Raw genomic sequence first — 13,224 nt, forward strand, 5'->3', positions numbered from 1 at the left:
CTGATGTATTTACTCAAAGCACTTCTGCTTTCATAGAAGTAGATTCTCTAACGCTATCTCTTTCAGGGGTTGATGGGCCGCTTTCAGACTGTTTCCTCAAAATTTCTCGGTCTCCCTCCATGGTTTGTTGTTTTCCCGCTCTAGATGGCTGTCTCTCTCTCTCTCTCTCTCTCTCTCAAGATATTTTTTTTTTCACGTGTCACAATTCAACACCCAAGAGTCATACGGCTCATGAGCTTAACACTAAACAAATAAGGCCCATGAGTCTGACACTACGCAATAAAAAAAGAGCCTACGAGTCCGACACAACGCAAACAAGGCTCTTAAGGTTGACACAGAATTATTAAAGCAAAGAATACCAAAGACGTTTTTTTCAATGCTGACGTCATTGACTCGTGGGAAAACCCCAAATGTTTAAAGCAGAACAGATACAGGGATATCCCCTTCGGATCCGAACCAAATTAGGATCATTTTCACTTCTTTTTTTTTTTTTTTTTTAGAGGGGGGGGGGTCTACACTGCTGAGGATACTTTCACGTGTTTCATGGCAGATTCAGGGGTGTCCCCTTTAGGCCGCAGCCAGGAATAATTTATTGAGGACCAGTTTTAAGTTTTGATCTTCTTTTTGGAAACACGAATGATCACAATTTTTATACAACTTTGGTAAGTGTTTTCGCCAGTGTCGTAGAATAAAAACATATGGATGCCATATCTCCCTGGGCCCTTTTGATGGAGGTCTCCAAAGGCTTCCAACTTTGGTGTGTTCTCCCTAGGTAACAGTCTGCAAGACTGCATGGAAGGTAAACTTGAGATACTGGGGAGCTCTGAACCCATGGGTTTCTTGCTCAGAAAGTCATTGTAGTAGAGCAGATAAGCCGAAGAATTGTGCAAAATATGACTGAAGCATGAAACTTTCACCATTGTTAGTACATGCTATAAGATTAATTTTAAGATCGGGAGGTAAGTCTGAATTGACCTCTGATGACCTCTAGAGGTCAATGACCTCAAAATCTAAGAAAATTGATATTTTGCGTCATTGGTTAATGATAAACACAGTAATGATGTACTAAAACTTAATATTTGTCACAGTGAAATTGTCTTTATGTTCCACAGAGCCCTGACAGGTTTCTACCTTTGACCTCTGATGACCTCCAGAGGTTAATGACCTCAAAATGTCAGAAAATTGATATTTTGCATCATTGGTTAATGATAAAACACAGTAATGATGTACTAAAACTTAATTTTTGTCACTGTGAAATTGTCTTTATATTCCCCAGAGCCCTGACAGGTTTCTATCTTTGACCTCTGATGACCTTCAGAGGTCAATGACCTCAAAATGTCAGAAAATTGATATTTTAATGCGTCACTCATAACTGAAACACGATAATTATGTACTAAAAACTAATTTTTGTAAGAGGAATTGCCTCAATGTTCCACTGAGCCTTTCGAGTCAGATTTCTACCTTTGACCTCTGATGACCTCAGATGACCTATGATGAGGCCAATGACCTCAAAATGTCAGAACATTGATATTTGGTGCAATTGGTTGATGACAAACATGATTTAGATGTTATATTCATTTGTATTACAATTGAATTGTTTTCCTATTCCACAGAGCAAGAGAAATTACTCACGTGTCTCTACCTTTGACCTCTGAGGAAGGTGACAGGTCAATGACCTCAAAAATATCAGAATATTGATATTCTATGTATAGTCAATGGTCAACTTTGTAATACCCTATGTACAATCATTTATGCTATAATAGAAGAATCTTGTCATTCCATGGAACATTGGTCATTAGCCTGTGCATTATACCCAACTTTGACCTCTCAGGACAATGAGAGGTCACTGAGGTCACATGTGTATGCTTACCTGTATTGATGTTTGGCTTCATTGGTGTAATCGTAAATGCTTAATCATGTACAATCACGCATTGATGTTTTGATCAAAGTATATATGCATATTCCACAGAGCATTGGTTTATAGTAACAGGTCTCTGAAATGTGAGAGGTCAATTACTTCAGAAATAAAGCTTAAGTTTTTTGAGTGATGGCAGTGACCTCAAATACAACTGTTATGTTTGGGTTAGTTATGTAGACTAGCAAATATGGCCATTATCTCGACACTCGAGGAAAACAAGGCCCACGAGACTGATATACAGAGTGTTTAATCTATTCAGTGTAAGTCTCATAGATCTTTTCCCCCATTTGTCGGACTCATTATGGGACTGGTTTGCCTAAGTGTCAAGCTCTTGGGCAATATTTGCATAGTGTCCAGCTGGTGGGCCTGTATGCAGTGTAAAGCTGGTGGGTTGTTACAGTATGACTGCGATGAATGACTCATGGTCCTGGAGTATACAGACCACAGCTGCGACATCATGGACCATCTTGAAAACTTCGACATACTGTGAGGCCCAACATGCATTCCACATGAAGCAATCCTGTGTATTGCAACTAGCTATTGCCATCCGAGACCTACCCAGGGAATAGATAATCATTCATGGCAAACCATGGAGAAAGCGGATTGTGCAAAATATTTTGGAGTTCCAATAGGAGGCTCAGCTGGAATCAAATCGCCACAGCAGCTTAAAAAGGTTATACTTCAACCAAAGACTCTCTCCAGACGAAGATACGAGTATCATAAAGTTCAGGTGTTTTGCTACTCCATGCCGTTCAGGACTGTCCTGGAATATGCATGCATCATCTGGGATCCATTCACCCAGGTGAAACATCATGAAGTTTGGAATGATCGAGAGAAGATATGCACTCTTTAGCTGCAATGACCATCATATGCAAAACAAGCAGTGTTACAACCACACTTGAAAAACAAAACAAAGCAAAACAAAACAAAACTACAATGGCAATCCCTGTAAGAAAGTACAGCTCAGGCAAATTCAGCGATGATGTTCTGCATCAAGAACCCCACAATATCCACTCCGCAGGAAGTTGTGGCTATATTGCTGCATTCTTCAAAAAGGGCAAATGACCTAAAATGTCAGGCATCATTTGCAAGAACACAAAGTAGGCCTACTCCCAAAAAAAAAAGGTGGCGGCTACTCTCGGCCACTGTCTCTTGTATCTCTTTGAAACACTTCAGGAGAGAGATACTCAATATTCAGCTCTGTTATGAAAGATACATATGTCTCTCTTTTTGTTTTTGCATTTGTTTGTTGTTTTTTGCTTCATATAGCTCTTTGGATACCTTCTTTAACCAATTAAGAAAAGGCTCCATGGCAGAATATTACAAGATTACACAGTATAATGAAGAAGAAGAAGAAGAAGAAGAAGAAGAAGAAGAAGAAGGAGAATAGGAAACGAGATCTGCTGTCAATGATGCAGAGCCAATACCAATCAGTTCCATGGCAGATCTTAATCGGCACTGCAAAGGTTTGGATGTCTCTCTCTGTTGACAAAGGATACTCTAAAGCTCCAAGTAAGTCCATGGGGTGGTTTACATTGTCTGGGCATAGAGGGTTGGGTTGGGTATATGAGGATATGATGCTTTGTTATAACAATTAGGTCTGAGATATCTATTGTTTATGTTTGTTTTGACCATCCCGCATGGATCTCCAACGAAAAGGAATGATAATGTGTTAGACCCAGCCGCCACCATGTTTTTTCAATAGATTTTGATATTACAGTGTAGTTGAGAAAAAAAGTAACCGCTCATTGTCCTAGATGGAAGTCAAAATTGAACTGTGTGTGGAATACTCTGCATACAATTTTGGACACACACACACACACACACACACACACACACAAAATGCATTTTTAAAATATAATTATTATTTCATAAGCAGCAGGCCATTACAAACCAATGAGACCAGACATCAATATTCTTACATTTTGATGCATATCTTTCAATATCCTCCAGAGGTCAGAGGATCATCGCTAATGTTCATGTGAAATGAGTACACGCCTTTTGAATTGCTTACTTTTATTGCTATAGAAATACACAATATGTGCATCATGTCAATCATTAAATATTGTATCAGTTTCATTTTCAGTCTTGGATTATTTTTTCTATGAACAAATAAAATTGTGGCAAAATAAACAACTTTCACATCAAAATATAAACGAGAATACTAAAAAAGAAATATATGTAATAACGTGCAAGACAAATACCAGGCCTGCATCATCTTAAGGTATACAGGTGAAGGAAATCACCTTATTGATAAACAATTTACTTGACTGGGATAGCGACCACTGAACAATATTGTTTCTTAAAACTCTCTCTTCTTTTCAACAAGTGGAATAAAACACATGCACATACCGGGGCATTAGTTTGGAGGAGGGGTGGGGTGGCGGCAGGGATAGTTGACCCCCACCCCATTAAATTCTGAGATGTGGACTATGTTTTGTTGTTGTTAGTTTTTTTTTTGTTGTTTTTTGTTTTTTTGCTTTTTAGACAGAAAACTGCCCAAGTTTTTCACTTTAAGTGTGCATCGGATTGTTAAAATTTAATTCTGAAATGCAAAATCTCCCTTCTGTGAGAGGGGATACCTCCTTTCGATAGACTCCTTTCCCCTGCTTGGTTCCTTCCACAGATATAACATACTTTGGGGAATGATAATTTCCCTTATTCTATGAAAAATGTTTTTAAGAGATATTTTTATTTGAATTCCAAAGATGAAAAGGCTTTCCTATATATGCACGATTGTTCATTTTGGAGGGCAAGAGGCATTTGCCCCGCCTCCCGAGAAAATATGGGAGGGGGAATGGTGGGGACATAAAACTTTGCCTCCAAGTATTTCCTGAGATTGAGATTTTTTTTCTTCACTTTTTTGACAGAAAATGAATTGTCACTGAACATTTTAGCTATAGTATGCACCAGATTAAAAAGCAGAATCTCCTTTGCATACCCCCTCCCCCAATACTATCTTTCGTTATGTCCTCTTCCATATACGCTCAGTGCTTTTGTCCCATTTTTGTTCTATATCATCACAAAGTATGTACTAGATCTTTAATTTCAGTTCCGACATATTAAAGAAAATCCCTCTTGTTGGAGGGGGTAGTGTATCTTTCAATTAACAATCCCTCCTCGGTTTCTACCCTTAGATTTGGTACACTCCTTTTACTGATAATTTCCCAAATATTCCATCATAAATGTGTATACTAGGAATTTTTTTTTTTTTTTTTACATTTCTATTCTTACTGCAAAGGCTCCCTCGCATGGGAAGGATTGGGGGACAGCCCCTTTCATACCCTCCTCTCGCTGTATCAACCTCTCCTCCATGCATTGATTATGGCTACACATTTGGGTATGGACATTTTTTTCAAAATGGTAGTTCAACCAAGAGTGGCACGAGATCATTGAATTGCAAACAAAAGAATGCAAAAGCTCCATAATGTGGGAGGGGGATACCTCCACCCACATCCTTCTGTCGATTGGTCTTCCTCCATACACGGCTGACCTACTACACCTTTTTGATACAAATTTCGAGGTATTCCTTCAAAAGTGCCTGTGTGCCAGGTCGTTGAATCTCATTTCTCAAAATAAAAGAGCTCTGTCGAATGGGAGTGGAATACCCTACCCTCGCCAACGCTGCGCTTCCTGGGTTCCCATCCATACAGACTTGGTACACCTTGGTGATCCATAATTTTCCAAATATTTCCCAAAACGTATGCATCAGATTCTTAAAAAAAAAAATAAATAAAAAAAAAATCGTCTTTGGGAGGAGGGTAGGTGAGATGCGCCCACACCCCATCAACTTCCGTATAAGTGATGACGCACACATTAAACAAGAGCTACACTGAATCACTGATTTCAGGTCTAAACCTGCAAAAATCCAATCCCCCACCCACAATCTCCCCCTCCCCCTCCGCTTCATTCCTTTGCACCATGAACTTATGCTTTTACATATTTTCCAAGTTCCCCCCACCCACGTGAAAACAGATCGACACCCCTTGCTCTGTGCACATACCCGACTTAGATAATTACCTGAAAAGTTCTGCGGAATGAGTAGCCACTTTTTTGGTAACAGAAATGGATGGTTTGTAAGCCCTACATTATAAACAATTATTAACTATTAACTATCGCAATATCAATATTAACATCCTCACATTTCATTCGAGGTATTTGACCTTGTGTGATTTTCATAGGTGAACGGTAATGGCTCGTTAATAAACAGAGCCTACGGGTGCTCTCTAAAACATCATCATGTTTACCATTGATGATGCCAAACTATTCTGATACTTTGAGGTCATTGACCTCTCGAGATCATCAGAGGTCAAAGGCAGAAACTCGTCTGTGTGCCTTGGAATATGAAGACGATGTCATTGTACACAGATATGCTTGTTTTGTACATCCTTACCATGTTTGACCTTTCACCAATGATGCCATACTTCAATATTCTGATATTCTGAGGTCATTGACCTCTCAAGGTCATCAGAGGTCAAAGGTAGAAACCTGTCTGCTCTTTAGAATATGAAGACAATTTCATTGTAAGACAGATATGCTTGTTTTGTACATCTTAACAATGGTTACCATTAACCAATGACATCACAGATCAATATAATATTTTGAGGTCATTGACCTCCAAAGGTCATCAGAGGTCAAAGGTTAAAACCTGTCAATGCTCTGTGGAATCAGAAAATGGTTTCCCTGAAGTATAGATGCATGTTTAGTGAATCATAACCACATATATCATTCACAAATGTCTAAAAACATCGATATTTTGATATTTAAAGTTCATTGACCTCTGGAGGTCATCAGAGGTCAAAGGTAAAAACCTGTCAGTGCTCTGTTGAATCTGGAAATGATTTCTCTGTGGTATAAATGCATGTTTAGTGCAACATAACCACATATATCATTTGCAAATGTCTAAAAACATCGATTTTCTGATATCTAAAGTACATTGACCTCTGGAGGTCATCAGAGGTCAAATCAGACTTACCTCCCGATCTTAAAATAAATCTTATGGTATGTACTAACACTGGTGAAAGTTTCATGCTTTAGTCAAATTTTGCACAATTCACGTGATTTTGAGGGCTTATCTGCTCTACTATTGAGTGACAAGGCACCAAAATATGACAAAAACAATTTCCACACCAAACTCATGTAACTTTTGTTTATCAACTCATAAATAAACATTCTCATATTGAATAATTTATGTAGGCCTACTCTCCCTCTTAAAAAAAAAAATATTGCATGTATGCATTAAACATTAAGGCAAATTCTCTAATTGTATGCAAATATGAGATGTTTTAAACAATTCAAAGATTTGAGTTTTTGTGTACCTATTAAGCACACTTGGAAGCTAATTTGGAGATAAAGTTAAGTGACAATTGGTTCTGTTTGATACTGTTTACATTGATTAATGCTCGGAGGCTTTATTTTAGGAAGTTATGGGTGGCACAGTACTTGCAAATTCATGCAACTATATAGGTATATAAGATAATCATTAAGGTTGTTAAATGTTAATGTTCTTTGCCCAATATTGTATGTATATGTATGATAAAAGGAAGCGTATTCATATTCGTGATTTGAATAATTATATGATCTGATTCTGATTTTATTTCTGAATTTCTTTTTAATAAATAAATGAAGTACAAAGTCAATTGAATAAACAAATTGAGCACAGTGTAAATTGAATCTGACAATTAAAGCAAATAAATGATTATTTCGAATATTCAACTTTTTTTCCCTGATAAAATTCAAAATGAAAATAAACTATATTGTGCATACATTTATGCATACATAAGTTACAGTATATCTCTTGCTCAAAAACAAATCAGGCAATTCTTGATGTACAGAAATTCAGGAGGCCATCGTCATAAGGAAGCGCTTGACGAAGACAATGGCCTCAGAAATGATTCTCTAAACAATACAACATTGTAGGAATGTAAGTCACCACTCACTGAGTGGCGATAAGGAGAAAGGGAGGGAAGAATGAGGGGAAAAGTGCAAAAATTATATGTATATTTATGCAAATTTTCATTGAATTACTCCTGAATGTAGGTACTGCACCAATTACTCCTGGCAGTGAAGATAAGAGACACAAAGAGATCCACTTACAGATGAAATAATCGGGCATGCACAAGCCATATGGCAGCCAGCCATATGGCAGGGATGTCAGAATGTCATGCCATTGTATACCTACATTTAACAAAGTAACTTTGCTTTCAGACTAGCTGTCAAACACGTATTAGCTGCGAAGCTATTTATGTAAGAAATATACCATACCTACAAAGTGTCTGTACTTTATTCTGGGGACACTTTATGGCTCAAACTCAACACCCTAGCAGTAACGCACAGTACTGGTAACTAACAGTAAGTGCAGTATGGGGACTACATGAAAGTCGCGTAATTTTTCCAGTCTCCGCCGTTTCTCCTTTGCTCTTGTCTACTGCTTTTAATTCACGATCCTTCTCCTGTGATGGTTTGTTTTGTCAATGAGTTCTCCTTTATTTTCCTACATTGCTTGATCGAAATGTGATGAGTTTTTCAAGATATTGTTCAGATTTGCGTGGTGATTACAACAGAAAGCCAAAAAGCCAAAAGCCAACTTCTATTGTTTACAGATTAAGTCAGTAGACAATGGTAGAGGGTCAAGCCAATGCTGCACACTGATTGGTCAATTTCCTGATGATGTCATTGGAGTGGATGTAGTACCTTTTGCAACCCAACTAAAATGGATGTAGTACCTTTTGAAACCGAACTGATTTTTAAATGTAATTTTTTAACACTTTCTTGTTGGAAATTCAGCTTTTCGTTAGTATAGGTGTAAAGAAGTCCTAAAAATGAATACATCAAGATAAAAAAAAAAAAGGGATTTTGATGGAAAATGGATGTAATACCTTTCGCAACTGATCTCTTCATAATTTATATTAAATGAATTCTTGCATTTTTTATTTTTTTTTTTTTTACTTTACGATTACTTCTACGATCATTACTTTGGGTATGGAGAGTGCATCAAATCCGTCTATCGCCCATCAAATAGAGGGTTTTTTTTGGTATCTTTTTTTTTTCCTATACAACAAATTTCAAAAAAGAAAAAAAAAAGGTCGAGGATTCTCATGATATAACTATGTTTCTATTATTCCTATTTTCATTTTCAATTTCTAAAAAACAAAACAAAAACAAAACAATGATGTTAAGATTGACGTTGCTTCCAACATTATGTTTCAGTCCCCAGTGACTATACAATGCAGCCCCTCCTCTCAAACATACATGCATGCAGTCTGCTCAGGTAATAATTCATAATTCGGGATGTGAAATAGCAAAAAAAAATGATCAATCGTTTTCTCCTTCCATCACGAGGGCAGCAAGGGACCTTACTGGGATATTCTGCGGTTTTGAGAGCTTCGGTATATTAGATTTACACCATTTGACTCATGGGCTAGAATTTAGACCAAATAGCTTGACATCTGTTTACATCATGGTTAAGTGATTAAAAAAAAAAAAAAAAAAAAAAAAAAAAAAACCTGAATACATTGTACTCGATTGTCAAAATATTGATATCATTAATTATACGAATTGTTGGGGGCCACTGAAGGAGCGTTCACGTCGCGGTCCCTGTCAGGTGTTTACACTTGCGAATCCTTCAACCACACTACGCTATCAACAATTTTCACACATCATTATCATGACTCAACTAGGCCTTAGAACTGTTGATGATGTCCAAGGTCGCAAGCATGGGCCTTTGTCAGGGCCGGCCTTGAGTATAATATCATCGAACATCGAAGGTCTCTCTGGCGCCAAACAAGATCTTTTGGCAGATCTATGCACCAAGCATAGTTGTGATATCCTCTGTCACCAAGAGACTCATCGCGGACCTTCACGGGTACGTCCTCGCATCTCGGGTATGACCCTCATTGCTGAGAGGCCACATGACCAGAATGGAAGTGCAGTATTCTTACGTAATGGGCTGTCTGCTTACAAGATATCTATTTCTGATACGGATAACACTGAAATCATTACCATCAACACCAAGGGAGTATCTGTCAGTTCGGTGTATAAACCTCCTTCCATCATATTTGACATTCCCCCTGATGTCACCAGCGGTCGCATCAATGTTATCAACGGAGACTTTAACAGCCATCATGTCAATTGGGGTTATGCTGAAACTAATGAAGATGGTGAGCTAGTCGAGAGCTGGGCAGACTCCAACCAACTGTCTCTCATTCATGATGCCAAGCTCCATCCTTCCTACAACCCAGATCTGATTTTCACATCCAGTATTGTTGCCAATCAGTGTGAGAAGATTGTTCTGGATCCCATTCCCCACACACAACATCGGCCAATAGGTCTCAAGATCACTGCAGTCATCTCTCCCCGTGCTGTTCCCTTCAGGCGACGTTTCAATCTCAAGAAAGCCGACTGGAAGGGCTTCTCTGTTGACCTAGACTCTGCTATTCTAGATCTTCCCGCTCCCCCTGACAATTATGATGCTTTTGTAGAATCAGTGAAATCATCATCGCGCCATAACATTCCTCGTGGCTGCCGCACAAGGTACATCCAGGGCTTGACTGATGACTCTAAAGCATTATATGATGACTACATCTTGCGTTTTGAGGATGACCCTTTTAGTGATGACACCATTGAGCTTGGTGAAGCCTTAGCTAATTCCATCACTGAAGAAAGGCGGAAGAAATGGCAAGAGCTCATTGAAAGCACAGATATGACTCATAGTATCAGGAAAGCCTGGAAGACCATCCGCATCCTAGGAAATGACTACACAAAGCCGCAGCCAAGGCCGCAAGTCACCGCTGACCAGGTTGCCCACCAACTCCTCTTGAATAGCCGGGGAAATCCAAATCACCGTCCTCAGAGGGCTAAACTTCCCAGAGCTGCTAATGCATCCTCACAAGACGCCACAAGTTTCACAAGGCCTTTCACAATGAGTGAACTGGAATCTGCAATGAAGTCTGTGAAAAAACAACAAGGCTGCAGGTCTTGATGATGTCCTAGTGGAACAGATCAAACACTTCGGGCCAGGTGCACGCAGATGGCTTCTTAATATGGTCAACGATATGGTCAAGATCCCAAAGATGTGGAGGAAAGCAAAAGTCATTGCTCTACTGAGACCTGGTAAAGACCCTGCCATCCCTAAGAGCTATAGGCCGATATCCCTACTCTGCCACATGTACAAGCTGTTTGAACGCCTCCTCCTGAACCGCATAGCATTGTTCGTTGATGATGACCTTATCCCGGAGCAGGCGGGTTTCAGACCGGGAAAATCATGTACAGGGCAACTACTGAACCTCTCGCAGTACATCGAGGATGGTTTTGAGAACAGAAAAATCACTGGTGCTGCCTTTGTCGATCTTTCTGCAGCATACGACACAGTCAATCACCGTATCCTTGCCAAGAAACTGTATGAGATGACCTCAGATGTTAGACTCACAAAGTTGATCTGCAACATGCTATCAAACCGCAGATTCTTCGTAGACCTCGTTGGTAGAAAGAGTAGATGGAGGACACAGAAGAACGGACTTCCTCAAGGGAGTGTGCTTGCCCCTTTGTTGTTTAACATCTACACAAACGATCAACCTACTCAACCAGACACTAGACGCTTCCTCTATGCTGATGACCTTTGCACTGCATCTCAAAGGGACACCTTCGATGAAGTAGAGGACTCCCTCTCCAATGCACTGGACTTTCTCATTCCCTACTATGCCAACAACCTCCTAAGAGCTAACCCAGACAAAACACAAATCAGTGTGTTTCGTCTTAAGAATAGGGAAGCCAGCCGTCAACTACGGATTAGTTGGTATGCAACATGTCCTGCAACATGTATCCAAGCCAGTCTACCTGGGGGTGACACTTGACAGGTCCCTCACTTTCAAGGATCACATAATTAAGACCAAGGCAAAGGTGGCATCAAGGAATAGTATCCTCCGAAAGCTCACTAATACGAAGTGGGGTGCTGATGCGAAGACAGTACGTACAACAGCACTGGCTTTATGCTACTCTACAGCTGAGTATGCGTCACCTGTCTGGAGTAGATCAGCTCATGCCACTAAGATTGACACTGTTCTAAATTTTTCATGTCGTGCTATTACTGGTTGCCTAAAGCCCACAAAGGTTGAAGACCTCTACCTACTGAGTGGGATTGCTCCTCCAAGCATCCGTAGGACCGTTGCATCCCAGAAGGAAAAGCTGAAGCAAGAAAATGACCCTCGCCACCCTCTCTTCAATCATGATCATTCGAGAAAGAGGCTAAAATCCAGACGCAGCTTCATGCATTCTGTAAAGGCTCTGAACAAAAGCCCTGACAAGCAGCGTGTATCCAGGTGGATTGAACGTCTTACCCATACACCGCATACAGTGTCTACTGCCGGCCCTAAGGAAGCTGCACCATCGGAAGCCAGTGAGGCATGGCCTTTCTGGTCTTGCTGCAATCGCCTAAGAAGTGCTGTCGGTCGCTGCAAATCTAACCTAGCAAAGTGGGGGTATAGTGAGAATGATGACACCACCTGCCTGTGTGGAGAGGAGCAGACTATGCAACATATTCTGGTCTGTCCACTTCTACCAGAGCCTTGCACAAAGGAGGATCTGACAGCTCTAACGCCCTGTGCCAGGCCGTGCATCCAACATTGGACTGGACGAATCTAACGTTCCATTCTGCGTAGTGACTCGAGAAGAAGAAGATACGAATTGTTTTGTATGACTATATGACTGCACATGTCCTCTTTAATTATCTTCTTCAGTAGCATCGGATACAGCTTTGTTTGATCTAAATTGTTATTTGTGACTGTGCACCTCAAAACGAACATAAAGTCGCACACACTGATTTTGCGTGAGGACTGAAAATAAGTGAAATGGGTCAACCTAGCCGAACTTGACTTTTTCATATTTTCTGAAAGAGCGGGTCTTCTTTTACATTATGCTAAAATTTGGTATCATAAAACGGGCAGGAAAATGTGTTTTTTTAGCAGTTTATCTCGAACATTTTTGGTAGAATAGTGTGATTTGGTGTGTCTTTAGAATCCCTTTTTCATTTTTGAAAAACCTTGTCCACACTCTTCACTTTCAACTCTAATAACTTTTGAAAGGATGATACTACTGCTTTGAAAGTTGGCGTTAATTATGGACAGAATGTGTTAATGAGGCATGCTTAATTTCAGTCTAATCTGATACTCCCTTCATTGTTGTTACTCTGGTTGTTTACTTCCTGATTTTTGTCCCATTCATCGCACAGCGAACACGGTTTGGGAAAGATTAAACGCTTGAATAGACACTGCACTTCAGAGCCTCTTTTCTCAGTTCACACTTTTCCTGAG

The sequence above is a fragment of the Diadema setosum genome, chromosome 4 (genome assembly GCF_964275005.1).
Source record: "Diadema setosum chromosome 4, eeDiaSeto1, whole genome shotgun sequence".
Classification (NCBI taxonomy): Eukaryota; Metazoa; Echinodermata; class Echinoidea; order Diadematoida; family Diadematidae; genus Diadema; species Diadema setosum.